This window comes from Canis lupus, chromosome 32 (assembly GCF_048164855.1).
Source record: "Canis lupus baileyi chromosome 32, mCanLup2.hap1, whole genome shotgun sequence".
Taxonomy (NCBI): Eukaryota; Metazoa; Chordata; class Mammalia; order Carnivora; family Canidae; genus Canis; species Canis lupus.
The window spans coordinates 32,208,480-32,233,681 of record NC_132869.1 but is presented as its reverse complement, the minus strand read 5'-3'; the positions used below and the strand labels follow the sequence as shown (position 1 = coordinate 32,233,681).

The following is a 25,202-nucleotide window of genomic DNA, read 5'->3' as shown; positions in this document are numbered from 1 at the left end:
AATTATTTTTTTAATGTTTGGTAGAAATTACCAGTGAAGTTGTGTAGTCCTGGGCTTTTCTGGGTAGGAAGTTTGACTAGTGATTCAGACTTTACTTGTTGCAGGTCTGTTCAGATTTTCAATTTCTTCTAGAATAAGTTTTGGTACTTTGTGTGTTTATAGGCCCGTGTCCATTTCATCTAGGTTATCTGTTTTGTTGGTGTACACATACTCATAGTTTCCTTTTATAATCCCTTGTAAGTTTCAGGTCTGTAACATTGTCCCCACTTTCATCTCTGAAGTTAGTACTTTGAGTCTTCTTTTTTTTCTTGGTCAGTCTAAGTTTGTCAATTTTGTTGATTTTTTCCAAAGAGGTAGCTTTTGGTTTTGTTGATTTTTTTTTTTTTTTTCCTGCTTCATCTCCACTCTAATCTGTATTATGTCTTTTCTTCTGTTAGCCTTGGATTTAGCTTGTTCTTTTTCTAGTTCTTTAAGTTGTAAATTCATTAAGGTGTAAACTTTAGGGTATCAATTTGGGATCTTCTTGTTTAATGTAGGCATTTGTATCTATAAATTTACCTCTCAGCACTACTTTCACTATATTTCATAAGTTTTGGCGTGTTGTGTTTTTGTTTTAATTTGTCTCGGTATTTTCTGATTTTTCTTGTGAATTTTTTATTTTCTTTTTTTGGTGACTTCATCTTTAACCATTGGTTGCTTAAGATTATGTTGTTTGGGGAATCCCTGGGTGGTGCAGTGGTTTAGCGCCTGCCTTTGGCCCAGGGCATGATCCTGGAGACCCAGGATAGAATCCCACGTTGGGCTCCCTGCATGGAGCCTGCTTCTCCCTCTGCCTATGTCTCTGCCTCTCTCTCTCTCTCTGTGTGTGACTATCATGAATAAATAAATAAAATCTTAATAAAAAAAAAGGATGTTGTTTGGTTTTTACTATTTATGGATTTTCCAATTTTTCGTCTGTTAATTGATACCTAATTTCATAATCTATTATCATAAATGACACTTTGTATGATTTCAGCCTTTTAAAATTTATTGAGAATTATTACCTGTTCTAATATATTATCTCTCTTGGAGAATGTTCCATGTACACTTGAGAAAAATTTGTATTCTGATTTGTTGAGTGCTCTACATATGTCTGTTAGGGCTAATTGGTTTATAGTATTGTGCAAATACTCTATTTCTTTATCTTCTACCTGGCTGTTCTATCCTTGTTGAAAGCAGAGTGTGGAAGTCTCTAATTGCTATGGTAGAAATGTCAGTTTCTCCATTCAGTTCTGTCAGTTTTTTCTTGATATATTTTGTGACTCTTGTTAGGCATGTTTATAATTTCTTGGTCTGTTTTCATCATTTTACTTTTAACTGTTGTGTCTTTTGATATAAATTGTCTTGTAAAGAGTTGGATTATTCTCAATCCATTATAGCAATCTCTACCTTTTAATTGGAGAATTTAACCCATTTATATTTATTTATTTATTTTTAAATATTTTATTTATTTATTCATGAGAGACACAGAGAAAGGCAGAGACACAGGCAGAGGGAGAAGCAGGCTCCGTGCAGGGAGCCCGACGTGGGACTCGATCCCAAGATCCCGGGATCATGCCCTGGGCAGAAGGCAGATGCTCAACCACTGAGCCACCCAGGCGCCCCAACCCATTTATATTTATTTTTTTATTTTTTTTTCCATTTATATTTAAAATAACTTAAAAGGAAGGTGTTATTTCTACTATGTAGGATGTTTCTCTATTTAGCTATTTGTTTTCTGTTTTACATATATGTTTCTCAGGTCCTTTATTACTGCCTTCATTTGCAATTAGTTTTGTTTCTTTATTCTCCTTGCTTTTTTTCTATATATAAAGGTATATTTCTTAATATTACTTTGGAGAGGGCAGCCCGGGTGGCTCAGCGGTTTAGCGCCGCCTTTGGCCCAGGGTATGATCCTGGAGACTTGGGATCGAGTCCCATGTCAGGCTCCCTGCATGGAGCCTGCTTCTCCCTCTGCCTGTGTCTCTGCTTCTCTCTGTCTCTCACGAATAAATAAATAAAATCTTTAAAAAAATATATATATTACTTTGGAGATTACAATTAACACCTCAGTCTCAGGACAATCAAGTTTGAACTTGAAATCCAACTTAGTTTAACAGTACACAGAAACTTTGCTCCTATATAGCTCTGCCCCCTCTCTATTTTGTTGTTAGAATTACATCTTTATACACTGTTCCCACTAAATAGATACTTAGTTAATAAGCACATATTACTTTAGGTATGTTTCTTTCAAATCCTAAAAGCCAAAACACAGTTAAAAACCACTGATGCATGACACACAGGAGGCTTAGTGGTTGAGTGTCTGCCTTTGGCTCAGGGCGTGATCCTGGAGTCCTGGTATCAGGTCCCCCATCAGGCTCCCTGCATGGAGCCTGCTTCTCCCTCTGCCTATGTCTCTGCCTCTCTCTCTCTCTCTCTCTCTGTGTGTCTCATGAATAAATAAATTCTTAAAAACAAACACACACTGATGCAGTAATACTGGTTTGTATATGTACTTATGTATCTATCCTTACTTTTGTTCTTTATTTCTTTGGATGTTTTAGAAGTACCACTGTCTAGTACCCTTTCATTTCAACCTAAAGAAACCCTCTCTTAAATTCCTTGTGGGGCACCTCTTCTAGTGATGAACGTCTTTACCTTTTGTGTTTCTGGGAATGTCTAATTTTTCTTTCATTTTTGAACAAAAGTATTTCTGGATATAAAACTTTTGGTTAACTATTTCAACACTTGAAATGTTATCCCACTTTTTTTTTTTTTTTTGGAAGATTTTATTTTTAGATAATCTCCTCACCCAACATGGGCCTTGAACTCACAACTCAGATCAAGAGTCACATGTTCCGCTGATTGAGCCAGCCAGGCATCCCTGGCTTCCATGATTTCTGATGAGAAATTGGCTATTAATCTTATGGAAAGTCTCTTGTATGTGATGAGTTGCTTTTCTCTTTCCATTTTCAAGATTCTTGTATTTTGACAATTGGCTATAATGTGCCGGGTGTTGATCCTTTCAGCTGTTTGGTGTTAGTTGAGCTGCTTCGTGTTAGTTGAGCTGTTTGGATGTATAGATTCATGTTTTTTTTTTTTTTTTTTAATTAAATTTGGGAAATTTATAGCCATTATTTCTTCAAATACTCTTTCTACCACTTTTGTCTTGCTCTGGGGTTCCTATTATGTGTTACGGTGGTACACTAGATGGTGTCCCACAGGTTTGTTAGGTTCTGTTCATTTTTCTTCATTCCTTAGGCTGAATCTGTTCATTTTCCTATTCCTTAGACTGAATAACTTTAATTGACCTATTTTAAGGGTTATTGATTTTTTTTTCTCTTTACTGCTCAGATCTGCTGTTGAACCAGTTAATTTTTATTTCAGTTACTGTACTTTTGAGGTCCACATTTTCAATTTGATTCTTTTTCTTTCTTTTTAAGATTTCTTATTTATTTGAGAGAGAGAGAGAGATAGTGACATAGAGCATGAGTGAGGATGAGAGGGTTGTCCCCCCTAAGCAGGGAGCCTGATGCGAGCAAGGCCTGATTCCAGGACTCTGTAATCATTAGCTGGGCCAAAGGCAGACGCTTAACTGGCTGAGCCACCCAGGGCCCCCCAGTTTGATTCTGTTTTATAATTTGCATTTCTTTACTAATGTTTTCTACTTGGTAAGATACTGTTTTCATGATTTCCTTTAGTTCTTTGTGGTTTCCTTTGCTTGGACTTCCTCGAGGACGTTTTCTATATTAATTTCCTTTTTTTCCTGAGCCAGACTGTTTTTTCCTTGCATACCTCATAATTTTTTGTTGAAAATTGGACATTTTGAATATTATTGTGGATCAACTGCAGATATTAGATTTCCTCCCTTCTCCAGGGATTTTTGTTACTGCTTGTTGTGGGTTGTTATTGTCTGTTTTGTGTCTTTTCTAAACTATTTTTGTAAAGTATGTATTTTTGGTCATGTGTGATCCTTGAACACAGACGTGTTTCATTAGCTTAGTAGTCAACTTGTGTTTTGATCAAATTTCCTTGAATACCTGTAGCCCAAAAAGGAAAATAATACTGTTTTGACTAAATGGTTCTGTGTTTGGATATTCATTCATCACTAAGCCAAGCTGTTTACAATCTGCCTTACATTCACTACCTGTTTGTGTGGAGCCTGAAGCTAAGCTAGGGGTAAAAATTTAGGATCTTCTTAGCCCTTTTCTGTGTATGTGTTCAGTCTTGGGCATTTACATGTCCTACATTTCTTTTTGTATCTGAGAGCTTACAAAGCCCATTTCTCCCTACCTACATCCTTTTTCAGTCTCTCCCTTCCCTGTTTTCCCTTAGCCCAAGCTGCTTGCCCTGGGAGTGTTCCAAGGCAGGCAAAACAAAGGCAAAGTCCTTGTGCCAGTCCTCCAGGAAGCTACCAGTTAGGTCGTAACTTTCAATCACAGTTCTTGGAGACTAAGGTTTGTATTGCTCCCTTGGGACTATCAGCTTGCACCCGGAGTGCAGCTGTCATCCTCACTGCCCCTGCTGAACCTGGGGATTAGAAGATGATAGGCAGGTGATTTAAAACACCACAACACTCTTTTATTGCAATGTAGCAACTTCTTTCTTTGCTAAGCCTTCCTTTGGTTGTTGGGAGATTTTTTTTTTTCTTCTGTTTTTGTTTTTTTGTTTTTTAACGATTTTATTTATTTATTCATGAGAGACCGAGAGAGTGAGAGGCAGAGACACAGGCAGAGGGAGAAGCAGGCTCCATGACGGGAACCCAGTGTGGGACTGGATTCTGGGTCTCCAGGATCACGCCCTGGGCTGAAGGCGGCGCTAAACCCCTGAGCCACCCGGGCTGCCCTTTTGGGAGTTTTGATCAGATTCCAAAGTTCTACAAAAGTTGATTCTGACAGTTTTTGCCAGATTATTTGTTGCTTGTTTTTTTGAGGGATGGGGCCCTGGAGTTCCCTACTCTTCCATTTTTGATAATATTTTGCCTCTGCTCCCCTCCTTTTTTTTTTTTTTTTTTAAATTTTCCTACTGAATCTCTTCAAAGCATCCCACTTAATTTTTATAATATTTTTTTCAAGAACTACATAAAGGGTTTACTGAAGGATCATATATAGTTTATTTTTTTTATTTTTATTTTTTTTTAATTTATGATAGTCACAGAGAGAGAGAGAGAGAGAGAGAGAGAGAGAGGGGCAGACACAGGCAGAGGGAGAAGCAGGCTCCATGCACCGGGAGCCCGACGTGGGATTTGATCCCGGGTCTCCAGGATCGCGCCCTGGGCCAAAGGCAGGCGCCAAACCGCTGCACCACCCAGGGATCCCTCATATATAGTTTAAACATTAAAAGTGAACCCTGCATATCCATCACTCAAGTAAAGAAATAGAACATAAGCGAAGATTCATTTTTTTTAATCGAAGATTCTTATGTGCTCCTTCTGTTTTCTGACCTTCTAGGAATATTGTATTAATTAGATATGCAAATAGGTAAGAAAGTATAATCTATAGAAGAAAAATCAATCGATAGAAATAGACCTAGAAATGCGTAGATGATAGAATTAGTACACAAGGACTTTAAAAAATTTTGGTAAAAAGCTGAAAGATTTAAAGGCAAATGTGAAAATATTGAGGTGAGAAATGGATATAAGAAAGAATCAGATAAAACTTTTCAAACTAAAAAAAATGCCTGAATTGTTGCTTTTATTTAAGCATTTTCAGTATAACTTATTAAATGAAGAGTGTCATAATATTGCTTTTTCAGATACTAAAAGATGAAAATGTTCTAAAAAATGGGCATGTAACCAAGATGATCATTGAATGAAGGACTAATATGACAAGTAGGAGCTAAGTATTGACTGTAGAAATATTTGATAATTTTAAATCATATTTCATTGTGTATCTGGGTTTTTAACTGTATTTATATATTTATTTATTTTTAAAGATTTTATTCATGAGAGAAACAGAGAGAGAGAGGCAGAGACACAGGCAGAGGGAGAAGCAGACTCCATGCAGGGAGCCTGATTCAGGACTCGATCCCGGGTCTCAAGGATCTCACACCCTGGGCCAAAGGCAGTGCTAAACCACTGAGCCACCCAGGCTGCCCTGTATTTACATATTTAAATTAAATATATGACAACATATTTTAATTAATATATGATAAATAATAAGTAACATTTTATATTTTTATTAATAAATACTTAAGTATTCATCTTTTTTTCTTAAACTGCACATCTTTAATCATTTTGTAGGTAAGGCTGTGCTGTATCCTTGTTAGGACAGTACTGACAGCATAAACCTCTTTTTTTTTTTTTTAATTTATTTATGATAGTCACAGAGAGAGAGAGAGGCAGAGACACAGGCAGAGGGAGAAGCAGGCTCCATGCACTGGGAGCCTGACATGGGATTCAATCGCGGGTCTCCAGGATCGCGCCCTGGGCCAAAGGCAGGCGCTAAACCGCTGCGCCACCCAGGGATCCCCCTCTTTATGCACTCAGCTGTGATTAAACTAATTTACATCCTTGGTATTAAAATATTGCAGCCCACCCTGCATGGAGCCTGCTTTTCCCTCTGCCTGTGTCTCTGTCTCTCTCTCTCTGTGTCTCTCTGTCTCTCTCTGTCTCCCATGAATAAATAAATAAAATCTTAAAAAAAAATAATAAAATAAAATAAAATACTACAGCCCAGTTACCAACCATATTTTAAATTTAACTTGCCAAACTTACCAGTACTGATTTCAGGACCATTGGGATTTGTCTTAATGTGGACCAGGTTAGGACAATGAATTCTTTTTCTTTGGTTAAAAATTTTAAGTTTTTTTCCCAACATTTTTTGACTTACTTTTTTTTTTTTTTTTTTGGACTTACTTTTGAATAAGTCTCAATTTATGGTTGAGAAGGTTTAGAAGTATTAACTTGGGTCACTGGCTTATCTATGATTAGAATTCAGATTTTTTAGCATGTGGTTCAATTCTTAAATTCAATTCTTGTGTATGAGATGTTCTTCCATGTTCACAAGAGTGTGTGCCTCTAATTTTCTTGTTGAGTTTTCTCTTGGTACTAAAATATAGTACAGGGTTGAGTTGGTTATTTAGAACCATTAAGCATTTTTAAATTTGAGGTGAAAGCTAAACATCAAGTCCAGTTGATCCTTAATATTAAAATTATATTGATTCTCCACATTGTTACACAATCCTGTGTCCAGGATGACCAATAACAGGGTTGAGAGAATTTAATTTTATCTTTGACCAGAGAGTTCAGATCTCTGACTTGAGAATAGTCTCTGGTGTGCCCAATAAGAAGTATATGCTGTGCACAAAAGTTTCGGTTTTTAAATAATCAAATACCTCTAGGGGAAGCAGGTCACTTTACAACTTAGACTAGTGTTTTTGTTTGTTTGTTTAAGATTTTATTTATTTATTCCTGAGAGATACACACAGAGAGAGAAGCAGAGACACAGGCAAGAGGGCAAAGCAAGCTCCATACAGGGACCCTGACATGGGACTCGATCCCGGGTCTCCAGGATCATGCCCTGGGCCGAAGGCAGTGCTAAACTGCTGAGCCACCCGGGCTGCCCAGACTAGTTTTTGGAGGACCTTAGTACATATAACTTTAGCATACATATAATTTTATAACATTCTGCATCCAATGTAATTTAATTGCAATATCATAATAAAGTATAACAGATAAAGTATTGTTAACTTTGACATAATGTGTACTTCTAATTAGTAACTACTTGTTTTTGTGGTGACAGTTTCATTATTCTCTTGGGTAATGTGTTTGTTTTGCAAATGTCATTTTTTAAATTTAAACAGTGTTAGTAAGACTTTTCTGTTATAAGTTGTTTATGGAGGTAAAACATTCATTATAAAAATTTCCAAAACATTTTCTTTTTACAAAGCGTACTTTCTAAAGTATAATTTTATCTGCATTTAGAAATCTGACAGTTTGGTGTGTATTCTTTCAAATTCTTTTTCTTTGTGCTAATGTATATATATTTTCAATTCTCGTTACAGAATACACTGTATTGTTTATTATTTTCCTACTTAAAATTTTTTTCTTAGCATTATTTCAGTATTTTGTCACTATTTTGAGACTATGGACAAGGCGTTTGGTTTGATTTCTGTTTTAAAATAATTTATGTGAGGGATATATGTGGGTGGCTTAGTCAGTTAAGCATCTGATTCTTGATTTTGGCTCAAGTCATGATCTCAGGGATTGAGCCCTGCATTGGGCTCTGCGGTCAGCATAGAGTTTGCTTGTCCTTCACCTTATGTTCCTTCCTGCTTGCACACGCTTTCTCTCTAAAATAAATAAAACCTTTTTTTTTTTTTAAGATTTTATTTATTTATTTGACAGAGGAGCAGGGAGCGGCAGGCAGAGGAAAAAGGAGAAGCAGGCTCCATTCAAAGCAGGGAACCCAATGTGGGCTTGATTCTAAGACCCTGGGATCATGACCTGAGCCGAAAGCAGATGCCCAACCGACTGAGCCACAGATGCGCCCCTAAAATAAGTAAATCTTAAAAAATAATTTCTGTGATTATTTCATGTGAGCTCTGTAAAGAAAATTGGAACAATATAGGAAAATTATAAAGAACAAAATAAAGCCACATGTAATACCTCCTAGATAGTAATCATTATTAGCAGTGCAATTATCTTTCCAATTTGTTCGATTATATGAGATATGCATAAAATACATGTTTAAAATAAAATTTGAATTATATAGGTTACTGTTGTTTTTTCTCTTATTGAAAAAAATTACTCCATATCATCAGATAGTTACTTATTGGCTATAGAACACATAAATTATTTAACTACATCTTTATTGTTTTTTTAGGTTATTTCAGATATTTGCTGCTGTGAATCCTGAATTAAACATTTTTATTATTTCTCTAGGACACATTTCCTTAGGGCTTAATAGATGAACATTATTATTTATTCCTCACGATTCAGTAAGTGAACATTTTACCAGATGGTCTTCCAGAGAGATGGCATAGTCCTTTTAGCAAAGGCATGAGAGGAAGGAGCAGAGTCCCTGCTGAGCAAGGAGCCCAGTACAGGGCTCAATCCCAGAACTCTGGGATCATGACCTGAGCTAAAGGCAGCCACTTAACTGACTGAGCCACCCAAGTGCCCCTATTTTAAATTTTAAATTTTTATTTATTTTTTTGGGGGGGAGTTAAATTTTTTACAATGAATCTCTACAGCTAATGTGGGGGCTCCAACTCAGGACCCCAAGATCAAGAGTAAGATGCTCCACTGACTGAGCTAGCCAGGTACCCATATCCAATCACAGTTTTATAGCCATAGAAACTCTTATAGTTTTATTTTCCTAGGAATATTGTATATGCACAACTGAGAACTTGAGTAGAGACTAGGAAGTCTGTATTTTAAAAGACTGAGTCCTAAAACTGAAGTGTTTTTCTTCAGAGTATACTTGCCTAACTTTACTAAGTCACCTAACGTTACTAATAGATTTGGCTATAGCTCATAGCAAATTAAAGGTGCTACTAGAGCTGAACACACCAACTGGAGGAAGTGACTTTTGATACAAAAAGAAAAATATATAGTCTTAAAATTTAGCTTAGTGTATCTGGGGCCATTTTATATAGTAACAGCATTTGGCCTTACACACTTCATTAGTGCTGGATGACATAATATTCATAGAAGAATACAATGGTGGTTCTTAGTCATCGAAAGATTAAATTCACATAATGTCTTGTGTTTGTTTGCCTAAGAGTCCATGTGTGAGAATATGCTCTAAAAGTATTCTCTTCCCTTTTTTCCCCTTCCTTTCCAATATTTATATCTTATTTCTTTTTCAATTAGCTAGGACCATTGGTTAAGTTATTTTTGCAGTGGCTTCTATTTAATTGTAAAGTATATATGTCTAAACTTAGTTTTAAGATTTAAAAGGATAAACTTCAGTTTTTAGCAAATTCATCGACTGAAGACATCATTTCCTAATGATTAGCCTAATGAGGGATTATTATACTTAAAGATATTTACATCTATGCACACAGTTTGACATATATAAATATATATTTTAGAAGTACTTGGTTAGACAGAATTGTGGTTGGTAGAGAGGCATGAATAGATTAGAAGGTGGGACAAGATCTGATTACAGGACAGTTAGAAAGGTTAGGGTAGGTATGAATGATAGTTGGGAAGAGGAAACAATCTGAAAGTATGTTAATTTAATCTTGGAATATTCATTAAAAGGAAATTTTTCATTTTTTTGTTTTAATGTCACATTTACCCTACAGATTTTTTTTTTTTTAAAGATTTTATTTATTTATTCATGAGAGACACAGAGAGAGGCAGAGACACAGGCAGAGGGAGAAGCAGGCTCCCGGCAGGGCCCGATACAGGACTTGATCCCAGGATCCCGGGATTACGCCCTGAGCTAAAGTCAGACACTCAACCACTGAGCCACTCTACCCTACAAATTTTATAAATATCATATATTATCCTTTAGAATTTTATGTAACTGATTAAAACGATTTATGATTATTCACAGGTGGTAAAAAAGGAGAAGGGGCAAGTGAAACTCCATTAGCTTTGGAGTAACGGCATTTTTTATGTTCTAAAATTATAAAGTATTGTTTTAGAGGTGGACTTTTATGCAGCCAAATGTACAAAATTATGTGTTTTACTACACTGTCTTGATAATTGAATTTGGCCCAACTCATGGGAATCCTGTGGGCGTGGATATATCTGACTTCTGAGCAAGCTACTAGAGAAGAGTTGGTTTTAATTAATGCTTTACAAGACAATGCTAAAATATGGATTTTTAGGTGGGTTTTTTGTTGTTGTTTCTTTGCTTCTTTGTAGTGAGCCTACCAATTGTTCTTCCTTTTTTTTTTTTTCCTCCCCATTTTGCCTTTCTTTCTTGGCTCTAAAGAAACACCCTTCATGCTCTTTGCTTTTAATATTTCAAAGTGAAACCGATTTTAATGTCTCTTTAGTGTAATGGTACTGAAACCACAGCAGCACTTTTTTTAGTTGATTGGGAGGCATTTCCTCCTCTGCTTCTCTCAAACATCATCTTTTTAGTATTTTCACTGGGTTTTCTTTCAGTTGAGGGTTTTCCCAGTCAGAGACCATTACTACTGGAGATAGACCCTCTCAGAAGAGTGGATTCTTGAGAATTCAGTATGGAGTCATGGGAAGAAAAGGAGAAATTTCCAGGTTTACTACAATAGCTATAAACTGTCAAACAAGCCAAAACAAATTCAAGTTCTTTTCAGGATTTTATTGTTTGGTATGGAGGCACAAGAAGAACAGGACAAACTTCTTGGCCCTCTATGTGGATATGAGGAGAAGTTATGGTTGTCTTTTGTCTACTAATTTTTCTTACTTTAACTACTTACCTCCTACTTCTTTGAAGGTGTTTACAGGAAGAATAGGGATGAAAGGAAAAGAGCCCTCTTTGTAGATTGTCCCACATCTGTGATCAGTTTTTATTATTTAAAAAATTATTTTTGACTAAGCTCTATACCCAACGTGAGGCTTGAACTCAAGCCTGTTCCACCATGTGCCAGCCAGGTTCCTTCATCTCTGATTAGTTTTGTTTTGTTTTTTTTTCTGTGTTGGTCATTTTTATTTGAGCAATAAAGAAATTGAGGCATTGTCAAAGATTACTATTTGCCTAGAGTCTCTATGCGTTGTTTACCATTGGACCCTTTTGTGAGTCTGTGTTTTCCTCACCTTTGAGTTGTGAAGCCGTCTAACTTCTTTACAGAGAAGATGCATTGAAATAGTCATTTACCACTTAGTGATTTCAGCTTGGTTCCCTTCATTGGTGGCTTATAATATTGGGGCTGTGTTAGCTTTGACCATATAGTACACTTATGGATGATCTGACAGCCACAAAGTGAGATGTCATTCTATAGCTTTGAAAAAAAAAAAAAAAAGTACTGCTTGACAGACTATGGTAACTGTTGCTTAAGTTTGGCTGCCTACAGAAATTTACCAACATCCTGAAACAATTACATGAGAGAATGGCTGATAGGGTTTAGTTACATAGCATATTTATATGAATAATTTTTCAGCCAAGTGTAGAAAAGGGGAGCTAATTAGTTTAAAATGATGGTGGTATTCACTTTATTGCATAAGTAATGCAATGAAAAAAAATTAAAAAATGAAAAGGCATTGAGAACTTTATGATTTTTTTTTTTTTTTAAGATTTTACTTATTTATTCATGAGAGACACAGAGAGAGAGGCAGAGACACAAGCAGAGGGAGAAGCAGTCTCCATGCAGGTTGCCCGATGTGGGACTCAATCTTGGGACTCCAGGATCATGCCTGGGGCCTAAGGCAGGCACTAAACTGCTGTTTAGTTCATAAAGTTCAGGCGTCCCAGAACTTTATGATTTTAACACAGAAATCATTTTTATTTTCTATTCTTGTGTTTGTAAGTATGCTGTACTTAATTTTTATTATTTGGTAATATAACCAAATTTTTTTTTAAGATTTTTATTTATTTACTCATGAGAGACAGAGAGAGGGGGGCAGAAACATAGAGGGGGACTGAGTGAAGTAAGTCAGTTGGAGAAGGACAAACATTATATGTTCTCATTCATTTGGGGAATATAAATAATAGTGAAAGGGAATATAAGGGAAGGGAGAAGAAATGTGTGGGAAATATCAGAAAGGGAGACAGAACGTAAAGACTGCTAACTCTGGGAAATGAACTAGGGGTGGTAGAAGGGGAGGAGGGCAGGTGGTGGGAGTGAATGGGTGACGGGCACTGGGGGTTATTCTGTATGTTGGTAAATTGAACACCAATAAAAAACAAATTAAAAAAACAAACAAACAAAACAAAAAAAAACAAAGAAACACAGAGGGGGAAACAGGCTCCATGCAGGGAGCTGGGCGTGGGACTCGATCCTGGGTCTCCAGGATCACACCCTGGACCGAAGGCAGGTGCTAAACCGCTGAGCCACTCAGGCTGCCCTGTATAATCTATAAAGCTATATTTAAAAATTTTTTTAGGGGATCCCTGGGTAGCTCAGCAGTTTAGCGCCTGCCTTTGGCCCAGGGTGCGATCCTGGAGTCCCGGGATCGAGTCCCACACCAGGCTCCCTGCATGGAGCCTGCTTCTCCCTCCTCCTGTGTCTCTGCCTCTCTCTCTCTCTATGTCTATCATAAATAAATAATAAATAAATCTTTAAAAAAATAATTTTTTTATAAATTTTTATTTATTTAAATAATTTATCTGCCCAGTGTGGGACTCAAACTCACAAACCTGAGATCAAGAGTCACATACTTTTCTGAATGAGCCAGTTCGGAGCCCCTATAAAGCCATGTTTTAAAAATTAGAGATAAGAAATAAAAAAATAAAAAATAAAAATAAAAATTAGAGATAGTGTGGAAGTTTTAGGGGTCTTAGAATTGGATGATAGGGAAAGCCTGGGTGACTCAATTAGTTAAGCATCTGATTTGTGGATTTGGCACAAGTACTGATCTCATGGCTCTTGAGATTGAGCCCCACTTTGGGCTCCCCACTCAGTGGGAGTCTGCTTGGATATTCTCTCCCTCTGTCCCTTCCCCTGTTCATGCATGGGTGCACATGTGGTTTTTTTTTTCTCTCTCTCTCAAATAAATAAATCTTTTAAAAAATAGGAAAAAAAGAAATGGATTGTAAAGACTGGAAGGTAAAGACTGCACCTGGATGGCTGAGGCAGTTAAGCAGCTGCCTTCAACTCAGGTCATGATCCCAGGGTCCTAGGATCAAGCCCTGCATCAGGCTCCCTGTTCAGTAGGGAGTCTTCTTGCTTTTCCTTCTGCACCTCCCCCCATACTCACTCTCTCCCTTTCTTTCTCTCAAATAAATACATAAAATAAAGATAAAATAAAATATATAAAATACAGTAAAATACAATAATTTTAATGTATTTATACATAAAATAAATTTTATGTATTTATTTAAAGATTTCATTCACTCATGAGAGACACACAGAGAGAGAGGGTGGGCAGGCTCCATGCAGGAAGCCTAACATGGGACTCAATCCTGGGTCTCCAGGATCACGCCCTAGACTGAAGGCGGCACTAAACCACTCAGCCACCGGGGCTGCCCTACATAAAATCTTAAAAAAAAAAAAAAAAAAAAAAAAAAAAAAGACTGGAAGGTAATACTTTTCTACAGTTATCTGATAAAGGACACCCCTTACTTAGGAAGGAACTTTGAAGGGGTGAAGAAGAATAAGGATATGAAATATACAAGGAAGTTATAATTTCAGAACCACTGGTGTAAATAGTCTTACATTTGTTATCAGTTTAGAGTGGATGTTACATTTACTTTCTTTCCAGTGATAAGGGAGACTATATTCCCCCCTCCAAGGAATACTATCTTTCAAAGAAAAAAAAAAATCTTCCTACTATTAAACACTTAAAAATGATGGATTTTAGAAAAACAACAACTCACTTTAAAAAGTCATGGTTGATCTAGCAAAAAAGATTTAAAAGCAAAACAAAAAATAAAAAGAGAGCCTAAATTCAGAAGCATCTGATGACTGCTGTCCTGAAGGCATCTACTAGTTCCAGATGACTTATATTTTCAGTTTTTAAGAGGTACACATGAGACTCAGGAGACAAATCATAGAAGCCATGCATTATAGTAAGTTAGGCCAGAGATCCACCTTCTTAAAATGGGAATCCACAAAAATCCATCTCCATGTGGAAAGGGAGAAGCAGAAAAAAATCAGCCTAGCAAAGAGGGACAGTCAGAAAACTTATCCTTCTTAGTTTTGGCTGTACATAGAGGGAGAAAAAAGTTTTCCCTTGAGTGTTTATAATTAGAAACATGCCCTCATAGAGGTTTGGGACCCCACTACCTGTGTAACGTCAAAAAATCTCAAAGCTGAGACTTGTTTTGAGTGGTTATAGGTTGGTTTTGTGCCCAGGCAAAGAGAGAAATGATTCCAAATTCTTTCTGAAGGAATATCTTCTCAAAGCTTTCAAGAATTACCAAAGATAATATTCTAGAGAGTAGAAGCTCCCTTACACAAAGCACATGAAGAAATAGGTCACTGTGAGCAAAACAAAATACCTAAATCAGACCCACAGAGACTTCGAGTATTGTCATTACTAGACAATTTAAAAATAAATGTGCTTAAAGTATCTGAAGAAACAATGGGAGAATTGAAATTATGACTCAGGAACAAAGGATTGTCTAAAATAATTAGAACCCAGAAATAAAAATATATATAGTAATTAAAATGCTAAATTCAAAGGTAGGCTTAATAGCTTATTGGATTGAAAAGGAAATTAGTGAGGTAGAAGGTAGAAATGAAGAAACAATTAGGAATGTTATGCAGGGAGGAAAAAAGAAAATATCAATACAATTAAGATAAGAAGGACAGAAAGACTCCAGTGTACATTTGTGGCAAGCAGAGTAACAGCCACCCAAAGATCCTGATCCTAATTCCTGGAACCTGTGAATATGTTACTTTCCATGGCAGAAGAGACTCTGCAGATGTGATTAAACTAAGGATTTTGAGACAGGGAGATTATCCTGGATTATGCAGTGAGTCCATTGTAATCACAAGAGTCCTTATAAGGAAAAGTAGTAGGCAGGAGAGCCAGAGAGAGATTTGAAGATGCTATGTATGTCCTTTGCTTTGAAAATGGAAGAAGGAGCTATGAGCCAAGGAATACAGGTGGTGTCTAGAGGTTGAAAATGACAACAGATTCTTCCTTAGAACCCCCACAAGGAATGCAGCCCTGTCAACACCTACCTAGAGTTTACCCTAGTGAGACCCAATTTGGACTTCTGACCTCCAAAAGTGTTGTTCCAGGCCACTAAGTTTGTCGTAATTTGTTATAGCAGCAGTAAAAAAACTAACATAGTATATAATCAGCATTCTACATGTAGACAGATGAGAGGATAAGAGGCCTATAACTTTAAATTATATATGCATTTAAAAATTACCGGAGCAGTCCTTGAAAAAATAAAAGTTGAACTAGAAAGCAAATGGAGTGGGAGAGGGGAACCTCAAATAATGTGGGGGGAAAAAAGAAAGAAACAAAAGGGTAGGACAAAAATATGGTAGAAATAATATGGTAGAAATAAGGCCAAATAGATCAGATGCTCTAGGTAAAAGACAAAGGTGGTCAAACTATATGTAGAAGCCAAAACCAACATGTAGTTTTTAAGACATTAAAATATTGGGACAGGGGCAATTGGAAGGTGAAAGGAATGTAAATTTTATACCTGGCAAAGTAATAGCCAAAAGAAATTGAATTATATTAATTACTTCAGGCAAGGGAGCACTGCTAAACAGAATCAGTGTTTAAGATGAGAATTTGTTTTTGCTGCTAGGTAGACACAGAGACGAGTGGCTTAAAGAAGGCAGGTATTTATTTTTCCTCCTCATAAGATAGTCTAGAAGTTGACATTTCTAGGGCTGATCATCAAGGTTTCATTTTATCATTAAGGTCTCAGAATACTTCTCTGAGTGTTTTCTGTACCACCATCTCTTAGCCTGTGGTTAACCTTGTGGTCCAAGATGGCTGCTTCCGGCACCAACCCTTGCAGATTCCACGTAGAAGAAAGGATGGGGGATGGGTGTGGAGCCCATGCAAGCTATTAGGCCATCTCTTAATGTAGTTCATGGAAGTTGCACTTAGCCCTTCACTATATGACTGTTATGAAATGTATTTTAGGTGAGCATATTGCTACCTAGAATAAATTTGGACTTACTGAGGAAAGAAGAGGGATTCAGTATTGATAGAAGTGGCCAGCAGTCTCTGCCATACTGTATAAAGGCTGTGTTTACCAGAAGTTACTGGGATTGTAACTTTATACTATCTAACACAGGTTCAAAATACATAAACCAAAAATGATGATTACAAGGATAAATATACAAATTTATCATCATAATAGTTTTTACCACAAAAAAACAAAAAATTTAGTAAGGAGATAGAAGACTTGAATGATGCAGTAAACAAGCTTGAACTACTAGGTGAACATAGAACATTGTATTCAAATTTTAAAGAGTCTTAGAATTGCTACTGTGTGCCTATATAGTACTTGGTGGAATTAAAGTTTTCAGATAATGCAACAATTACTTAACCTTAAAAAGTGCCCCTGAAAATCTCAACAAATTTCAAATAGTATTTGTCATTCAGACCACTTTCTCTGATGACAATGCAAGCTAAATTAGGACTCGGTTTTTAAAAGTAACTTTAAAAAATGTTTGAAAATTTATAAATACACTTCTAAATAACTGAAGTTGCAGAAGTTATGATGGAAATTGTGGAATACTAAAAATTCAGTAATAATGAAAATGCAACATCAAATCTTGTGGGTAAATCTTGGTGGCTCTTGGGCTTAGCGCATAGTCATATTTCATAAATATCCCATGAGAGCTTGAAAAGAATGTATATTTTCTAGTTGTTTCAGGCAGTGATAAGAAGAAAAGAGCCTCAGTGATTGGGATCTGTCAGTGGCTTCTCAGGACTTAACGTTAGCATACAATGCCTAATGTAGTGTGGTCTCTAACGGTTGCGAGCTTTCTTTGCTTTAATCTTAATAACATAATTACATTCTCTGATCAGACTAGATGAGTGGTTCTGAAACTTTAGTGTATATCAGAGTCATCTGGAGGATTTGTTAAAGCACAGATTGCTGGGCCCTACCTCCAGAGTTTCTGATTTAATGGATCTGGGCTAGGACCCTAGAATTTCTATTTTTAACAAATTCCCAGGTGATGTTCATGCTCCTGACCCAGGGATCATGCTTTGAGAACAGCTGTATTAGAGACTGCAATTTTTTTTTTTTTGGCTCCATTCCCGTGTGTGTGTGTGTGTGTGTGTGTGTGTGTGTGTGTGTGTGTGTATCCCCGCCCCCCCTCCCCCATGCCTTTTCTCTCCCTTCTTATACTTTTATCAGGAACCCTTAGTCCCCCTCTCCCCCTGCCCCTCACTCTTGGAAGTATTTTTAACCAGTAAATTGTTAGACATTCCTTGTCTTTGCTTCCTTATACTGCCTTTTGCACATCTGTAAGAGCCCTTGTCATATTTCTTAAAGCCATTAAAAGTTATGTTTTGTGTTTATTCAGTGTCTATCTTAGTACCTGGTAATAGAAAGCAGTCAATTAATACTTGTTAATAAATGGGCTCTTGCCATTCGTATTTTAATTGTGTTGTATAGGAAGAAATGGTTATGTGAATTTATCCAATACTATGTGTAGCACAGTGTTAAAATTCTGTATTGTATATTCAGAAATATATTGGCAAAATACACTCCAAATTCACCTGAATTTGGAAAGTTTCCTTTTGTCTTCCTGCTATTTCATGTCTTGGTTAGAACAAAAGGGTACAGGAATAAAGATAGTGAAATGAGAAATGAACTACTTGCAATGGATTTAATAAGGATAAAATAAGAACTAGGCCAGTGGTTCTTCCTTGATTCATTGTTATCAAGTTCAATCTGAAAGCAGGATCACTAGGGTGTATATGTATATTGTTAATGGATTTGACTATGCAATTGTGGGAACTGGTTACACAGTAAGGTTTTGACTCTTGTTAGAGTTGCAGTTCATAGGCAGGTAGTTGATAAGAGAAGGTGGAAAATTGGAAGCCATGAGTACAAGCTAGAACCAACTAAGACAGACTGAGGTGCTATCAGTTGCCACTACTTTCATGCTTGCTGATGTAAGAAAAACTGCAGAAGAACTTGGGCCTTCTTAACTCCAGGAGCTAGGCATGCACTTGGCCCAGGAGTAGGAAAAGCTGAAGGTGGATTCAAGGGAAGATGGAGTCACTGCAGGAATAGGTGACAAACAAACCAACAAAGTGAGCTAGCAGATGAATGACAATATGTATGAGCTAGAAAAGGCAGTTGCCCTGGCAGTTTGAGTTAAAACCCAAAATGTTGGGCAGCCCGGGTGGCTCACCGGTTTAGAACTCCTGCCTTCAGCCCAGAGCGTGATCCTGGGGACCCCGGATCGAGTCCCATGTCGGGCTCCTTGCATGGAGCCTGCTTCTCCCTCTGCCTGTGTCTCTGCCTCTCTCTCTATCTCGCTCTCTCTCTCTCTCTGTCTCTCATGAATAAATAAAATCTTAAAAAAAAAAAAAAAGATATGTAAATTGTCTCCTAACCTTAACTCCTCACTTTGACCTCTGCTAATTAATGGACTTCACTTACCTTTACTGAAAATAATGAAATATGAAGTTTAAAAGCTGATCATATATATTTATAGGATTCAAATAGAAGCTTATTATCCTGCCTCTGAGTGGTATAATGTAACTATAACCATATTCCCAGTGAAGTTAAAATATCATTGAAGACCACTTGAATTCATGTTATTCTATTCTCCTTAAAATAAATACTTTTATTTTATTACAGCTTAGCTATAGAGAATGATTACAGGGAAAAGTGTCCACAGTTCCAGATATCACAAAAATTGAAAGGACCAAGAGTTCTGTACTAAATTTTTTATTAAGTTCCTATGGTTAAGATACTTTAATGTGTTCAAAATGTACCCTACCTAACACATTCTAGAACATTGGACTGTATAATAAATAATAAATTTTACCTTATATGTTCAGCAGCATATTCTTGAGAAAACTTGGAATGTAGTATTCTTATTTCCTAAAATTCTACACTTTCTTGTGATAATCTGTGTATTTTTTTGTGCAGTCAGTGATGAATCTTAACCATTGAAGAAGTTGGTTGGGGTTCATTTTAATCTCAAGCTACAAGAGTATGCTGTCTTAGGACAACCATATACCTCTCTTCCTGTAAGTTTGGATAATCAGTATAGTGTTTATAAAGGACTTCTGAGTCAGGCTGCCAAGTATGCAAGCTCCATTGCTTCCTAGTTTTATGAATCTTACTTGGTACTTTACATGGTTTCCTCATCTGTAAAATGAGGATGATAGTAAAAATATTACCGTCTGATTGGGTTCTAGAAGGATTTAATGAATTAATATATTTAAATCTCTTAAAAAGCACTGGCACATAGGGCCCAATAAGTTTGTTTGTTTGTTTGTTTATTTATTTATTTATTTATTTATTTTTAAGATTTTATTTATTCATGACAGGCAGAGAGAGAGAGAGAGAGAGAGAGGCAGAGACAGAGGCAGAGGGGGAAGCAGGCTCTACCCAGGGAGCCCGACACGAAACTCGAACCTGGGTCCCCAGGATCACACCCGAGGCTGAAGGCGGCGCTAAACCACTGGCCATCAGGGCTGCCCCCAGTAAGTTTTAGATATTATGTTGTCCCTGTTCTGTAGTGTGAGAGATGTGAACTGTGTCAGGTTTTTCATTATGTCCTATAAAGTGTATGCAGAGATTAATAAAAATCTGAGAAAGATTGTCTTTGTATTAAGAATATAAAAAGGGGACACCTGGGTGGCTCATTTGGTTAAGCATCTGCTTTTGGCTCAGGTCATAATCCTAGGGTCCTAGGAAGGAGCCTCGCAGTAGCATTGGGGCTCCTGCTCAGTGGGGAGTTTGCTTCTCCACCCCCGACCCCTCACTCATGCTGTTTCTCTAGTGCTCTGTCTCTCTTTCTCTCAAAATAAATATATAAATAAATAAAAATAAATAAATAAAACCTTAAAAAATATAGAAAGAAATTACTCCAAGTAAACTACGAAATGAGAGAATAAGCAGATAATGGCCTTTTGAAGGAAAGGGGGATAAATAAAACTTTAAACATTCTAATCAGATGAGTGAAGTTGCCTATATGTTTAGCCAATGATTAACAAATAGTTATTTGAAACTGGACAAAAGTTAGATAAAAAAGTTAGAGCAGTGTTTGTATTTATAATGCTGTCAGATTTTTTTTTTAAAGATTTATTTATTTATTCATGAGAGACAGAGAGAGAGAAAGAGAGAGAGGGGCAGACACAGGCAGAGGGAGAAGCAGGCTCCATGCAGGGAGCCCGATGTGGGACTTGATCCCAGGTCTCCAGGATCAGACCCCAAGCCACCCAAACGCCCCTATGCTGTTAGATTTTTAACAGCAGCCCTTCACGTTACCAATAGATAACAGTGAAAAATGAAGACTCATTCATGACAAAAGCAAGTGGAAGATTATAGTGAAATAATGTGAAAATAATGTGAAACGCTTTTTATATTCCTATCATATTTTAGAGTGAGTTTTAAACCTTACTTTGCAGGGCACCTGGGCGGCTCAGTCAGTTAAGTGTCTGCCTTTGGCCCCAGTTATGATCCCAGGGTCCCAAGATCGAGCTGCATGTTGGGTTCCATGATCAGCAGGTAGCCTGCTTGTCCTTCTTCCTTTGCTTCTCCCCACAACTCATGCTCTCTTTTGCTATTTCTCTCTCAAATAAAAATAAAATCTTAAAAAAAAAAAAGGACTGTAGCCATTATACCATTACAATTGACAACAATTTTTAAAAAATAAAAACACGAAATAAATATTGGTTTGCAAGTATCAAGTAAGAGTATATATAGTATGTATCTGAGATGAAAAAGGCTTAGCTCAGCACCTCTGGGAGAAAGAATCAGATTCCTTTGTACCGAGTTCACGCATAAAACTAAGAAAGAGAAAGCTGAATATGGAAACCTTCCTGTTATAATCCTTTATGTTCCATGAGAGAAGAAAAATATGTTCTAGAATAAGGATTTCAGAAGGTGGAAGATAGTTACTGTTCAGGGTAATTGAGTTGAGAAAAAGGAATACAAATACAATGACATGTTACATAAGATCTAATTAGAGCCTAGCAAGCACTCTTGTGAGATTTGGTACTGCCTTGTGTAGCTTATCAGTAAGTTAATGGGAAATACAGGAAGAGAATTCAGACTTTATGTATATAACCATTACAACTCTAGTCCCCTCCTTCCTCTCTGTTGGCTGCTTTGCTTGCTCAAGGGAAGTTTAATGATATGATCACTTCCTAATAAGAAAACTTTACCAGGCAGCCCGTGTGGCTCAGCGATTTAGCGCCGCCTTCAGCTCAGGGCATGATCCTGGAGACCCGGGATCGAGTCCCATGTCGGGCTCCCTGCATGGAGCCTGTTTCTCCTCTGCCTGTGTCTCTGCCCTTCTCTCTCTCTCTCTCTCTCTCTCATAAATAAATAAAAAATAAATAAATAAATAAAATCTTAAAAAAAAAAGAACACTTTACCAATATTAGTATTAAGTCTTTGACCAGATGCTTTTAAATGAAATTTGCATTGTCTGTGCCCATAACCCAGCTCAGTGTCAGAAGCAGCTACATTCTCAGCTTGTGGCCTTGTAATTTTATATATCATAGGCTTTTTTCCTTTATAAACCCATCTGTTTGTCATATAAATGCTTGCATTATCTAATGTGGAATAATCTTTCATTTTAAATGCTGCTCATTTTCCTAGGATAATACATTAAATTACTCTCATTTGGATTTGAAATGAGAAATGGGAATATTCCCTTGAATAAGAAACAAATGAATTAAATTTATCTAGTGAACAGTACTAGCCATGATATTCTGAACTTCTTGGTAGAAAGCATTATTATTTCAGACTTCCACTTTTCATAAGAGTTGTTTTTATTGCTGGAGTGAATAGGTACTTTTTATTTTAAACAGGGTACTTTTTGTTCTGTGAGTTCCCATCCTTGTTTTTGGCAACATAGATTGTTTATACTAAGGACTTTAAAAAGCTGTATTTCACTTGAACATCTTTAGACCAGAGGTTGCAAGTGGGAGTTCAGACATTATTTAAAGTTTTAAAAAATTAATTGCTAACATATAAAAATGGGAGATATTTTTAAGATTTTTTTATTTACTTGAAAGAGAGCAGGACTGGGTAGGGGAGGCAGGAGGCAGGTTGAGAAAGGAGAGGGACATGCAGACTCCCCGCTGAGTGGGGAGCCTGACATGGAGACTGGACTATGGGGCTCCACGAGGGAGCTCCACACAGAGCTGGGACACTGAGATCATGACCTGAGCTGAAGTCAGATGCTTAATTGACTGACCCACAGAGGAGCCCCTAAAAATGGGGAGATTTTATTGAAATTTCAGTGACTAATGACTCCTGAAGAGTTAGTACAGACAGCATTGGGTCCATATTATTTCAGGGTAGAAGTCAGCAGGGATTGAGATGTGGTTGTTTTAGATGAAATGCCCATTATTCACTTCAGCATCTTACAGCTTTGAAGTGATCATGACTCACTACATTTGATATCTGGTCCTTCTCAGCATTGCAATATTTGCATCAGTGTTTGTGTCTTTTTTTTTTTTTTTTTTTAGATTTTTTTTTTTTTTATTTATTCGTGAGCGATAGAGAGAAAGAGAGGCAGAGGCTCAAGCAGAGGGAGAAGCGGGCTCCATGCAGGGAGCCCAATGCAGGACTCGATCCCAGGTCTCCAGGATCACGCCCTGGGCCAAAGGCGGCACAAACTGATGACCCAGCCAGGCTGCCCAAGGTGTTACATTTTATGTCTGTAACATAAATAAAAAAAGATTAGCATGATAAATTAAGCTAACTGAAAAAAACTTAAAATATTAAAATCCAAATAAGTACTACTTTCTTAAAGTAATTACTTGAATTAATTACTTAATTACCTGGTAGCTTAGCCATCGAGCACCTGCCTTCAGCAAAGAATGCCTTTCAGGAACAATATACTTTAGACCAGAATTAATTAATTAATTAATTAATTTTTATTTAGTTATTTTTAGACCAGATTGAAAGAAATTCAGTTGTAACTGTTCTTTCCAGAAGGATCATGCACTATTGTCAGAACCATATAAAGTTTGAAAAGCCATACTAGGGATCCCTGGGTGGCGCAGCGATTTAGCGCCTGCCTTTGGCCCAGGGCGCGATCCTGGAGACCTGGGATCGAATCCCACCTCGGGCTCCCAGTGCATGGAGCCTGCTTCTCCCTCTGCCTGTGTCTCTGCCTCTCTCTCCCTCTCTGTGTGCCCCTATCATAAATAAATAAAAAATTTTAAAAAAAGAAAAGAAAAGAAAAGCCATACTAATATGTTATAGGAAAAAGGAAGGTAGGTACATGTGTTTTGAGGCCAAAACAGCAGTGATAAACTATATATAACTTATATATTACTTATAAGAATATTTATGTAAATATATTTTTTCCTTCTTCTGTGATTAAGCCTTTTAATATCACAGTTAGCTTATTTCTACATGACGAAGTCCTTACCGAATTTATATGACCAAGATTTAGAGATGAGGCCAAAGGCAGAAAAAATAGTCTCCTAAGATCCTTTTCTCAGCTGTATGACAGTTCCTTAAGGCCTACTCCCTGCCCATCTGTGTCAGGTTGATGAAATGAATGAGCTAACTGAGGAAACTGCTAAGTATTTACCAGGTGAACAAATTCAAGAAAAGCCAGTTGTACTAATTGTGGGCTAAATTTGATATCTCCCAAGTTCAAAAATTATTTTATTATTATTTTTAAAGATTTTATTCATGAGAGGCACAGAGAGACAGAGACATAAGCAGAGGGAGAAGCAGGCTCCCTCTGGGGAGCCTGATGCAGGAGTTGATCCCAGGACCCCAGGATCAGGACCCGAACTAAAGGCAAACGCTCAACCACTGAGCCACCCAGGTGCCCCAGTTATTATTTTTTTAGATTTTATTTTTAAGTAATCTCCACATCTAACATGAGGCTTGAACTCACAAGCCAAGATCAAGAGTTGCACACTCCACCTGAGCTGGCCAGGCATCCCCCAAAGTTATTTTAAAAACAGAAATGTTCTTTAGATGAGTTGTATGGCATGTAAATTATATCTCAAAAAGGTGTTTTTAAAAAATGCAAATGAAATCCCATGGAGAAATTCTGCCACAAAAAGGGAGCATAAATATAGCGTTCAAGTGGTAAAAAAACATCAGTGTGGGAAACAGAAGAACTTTTAAGTCATTTAAGGGAGGGAGAATTAGACTGGCTTCCTAGTTAAAAAAAAAAAAAAATTGTGGACACATTTAAAAATCACCACATGCTTTTGTTTTTTATTGTTTCAGGAGGACAGTTGTGAAGCCAGTGCACTTTTGATTCAATGGGGCTGAATGGGTGAGTAAGTGAGGGCAAGGTTCTTTGGTAACTGTGGTAGATGGGAGAGAGCTCAGGTTTTGGACTCCTGGCTGGGTTCGACTGTATGATCTAGTCAGTGAATATAACCTCTCTGAGCTTCAGTTTCCTCATCTATGGCAAAGAATAATTGGCTTTACTAGGGCAAGTAAGTCTAGGTTCATTTCACTGAATAGGTCACATACCAC

General features: G+C 37.0%; 1 protein-coding gene across 38 annotated transcripts in view; it reads left to right on the top strand.

The window, feature by feature from the left end:
* Positions 1 to 25,202, top strand: part of CSNK1G1 (casein kinase 1 gamma 1) — a 168,813-nt gene that overhangs the window by 17,910 nt on the left and 125,701 nt on the right. For 29 of the 38 annotated variants that reach the window (XR_012022765.1, XR_012022766.1, XM_072809084.1 and 26 more), the window contains exon 2: positions 24,948 to 24,996. The exons of 4 other annotated variants lie outside the window; for them this stretch is intronic. The gene's annotated coding sequence lies outside the window, so the exon portion shown is untranslated. Of the gene's footprint in view, positions 1 to 20,059; positions 20,216 to 24,947; positions 24,997 to 25,202 lie in introns of all 38 variants that reach the window. 5 more of the 38 variants (XM_072809075.1, XM_072809076.1, XM_072809074.1 and 2 more) reach the window with 3 other exon arrangements.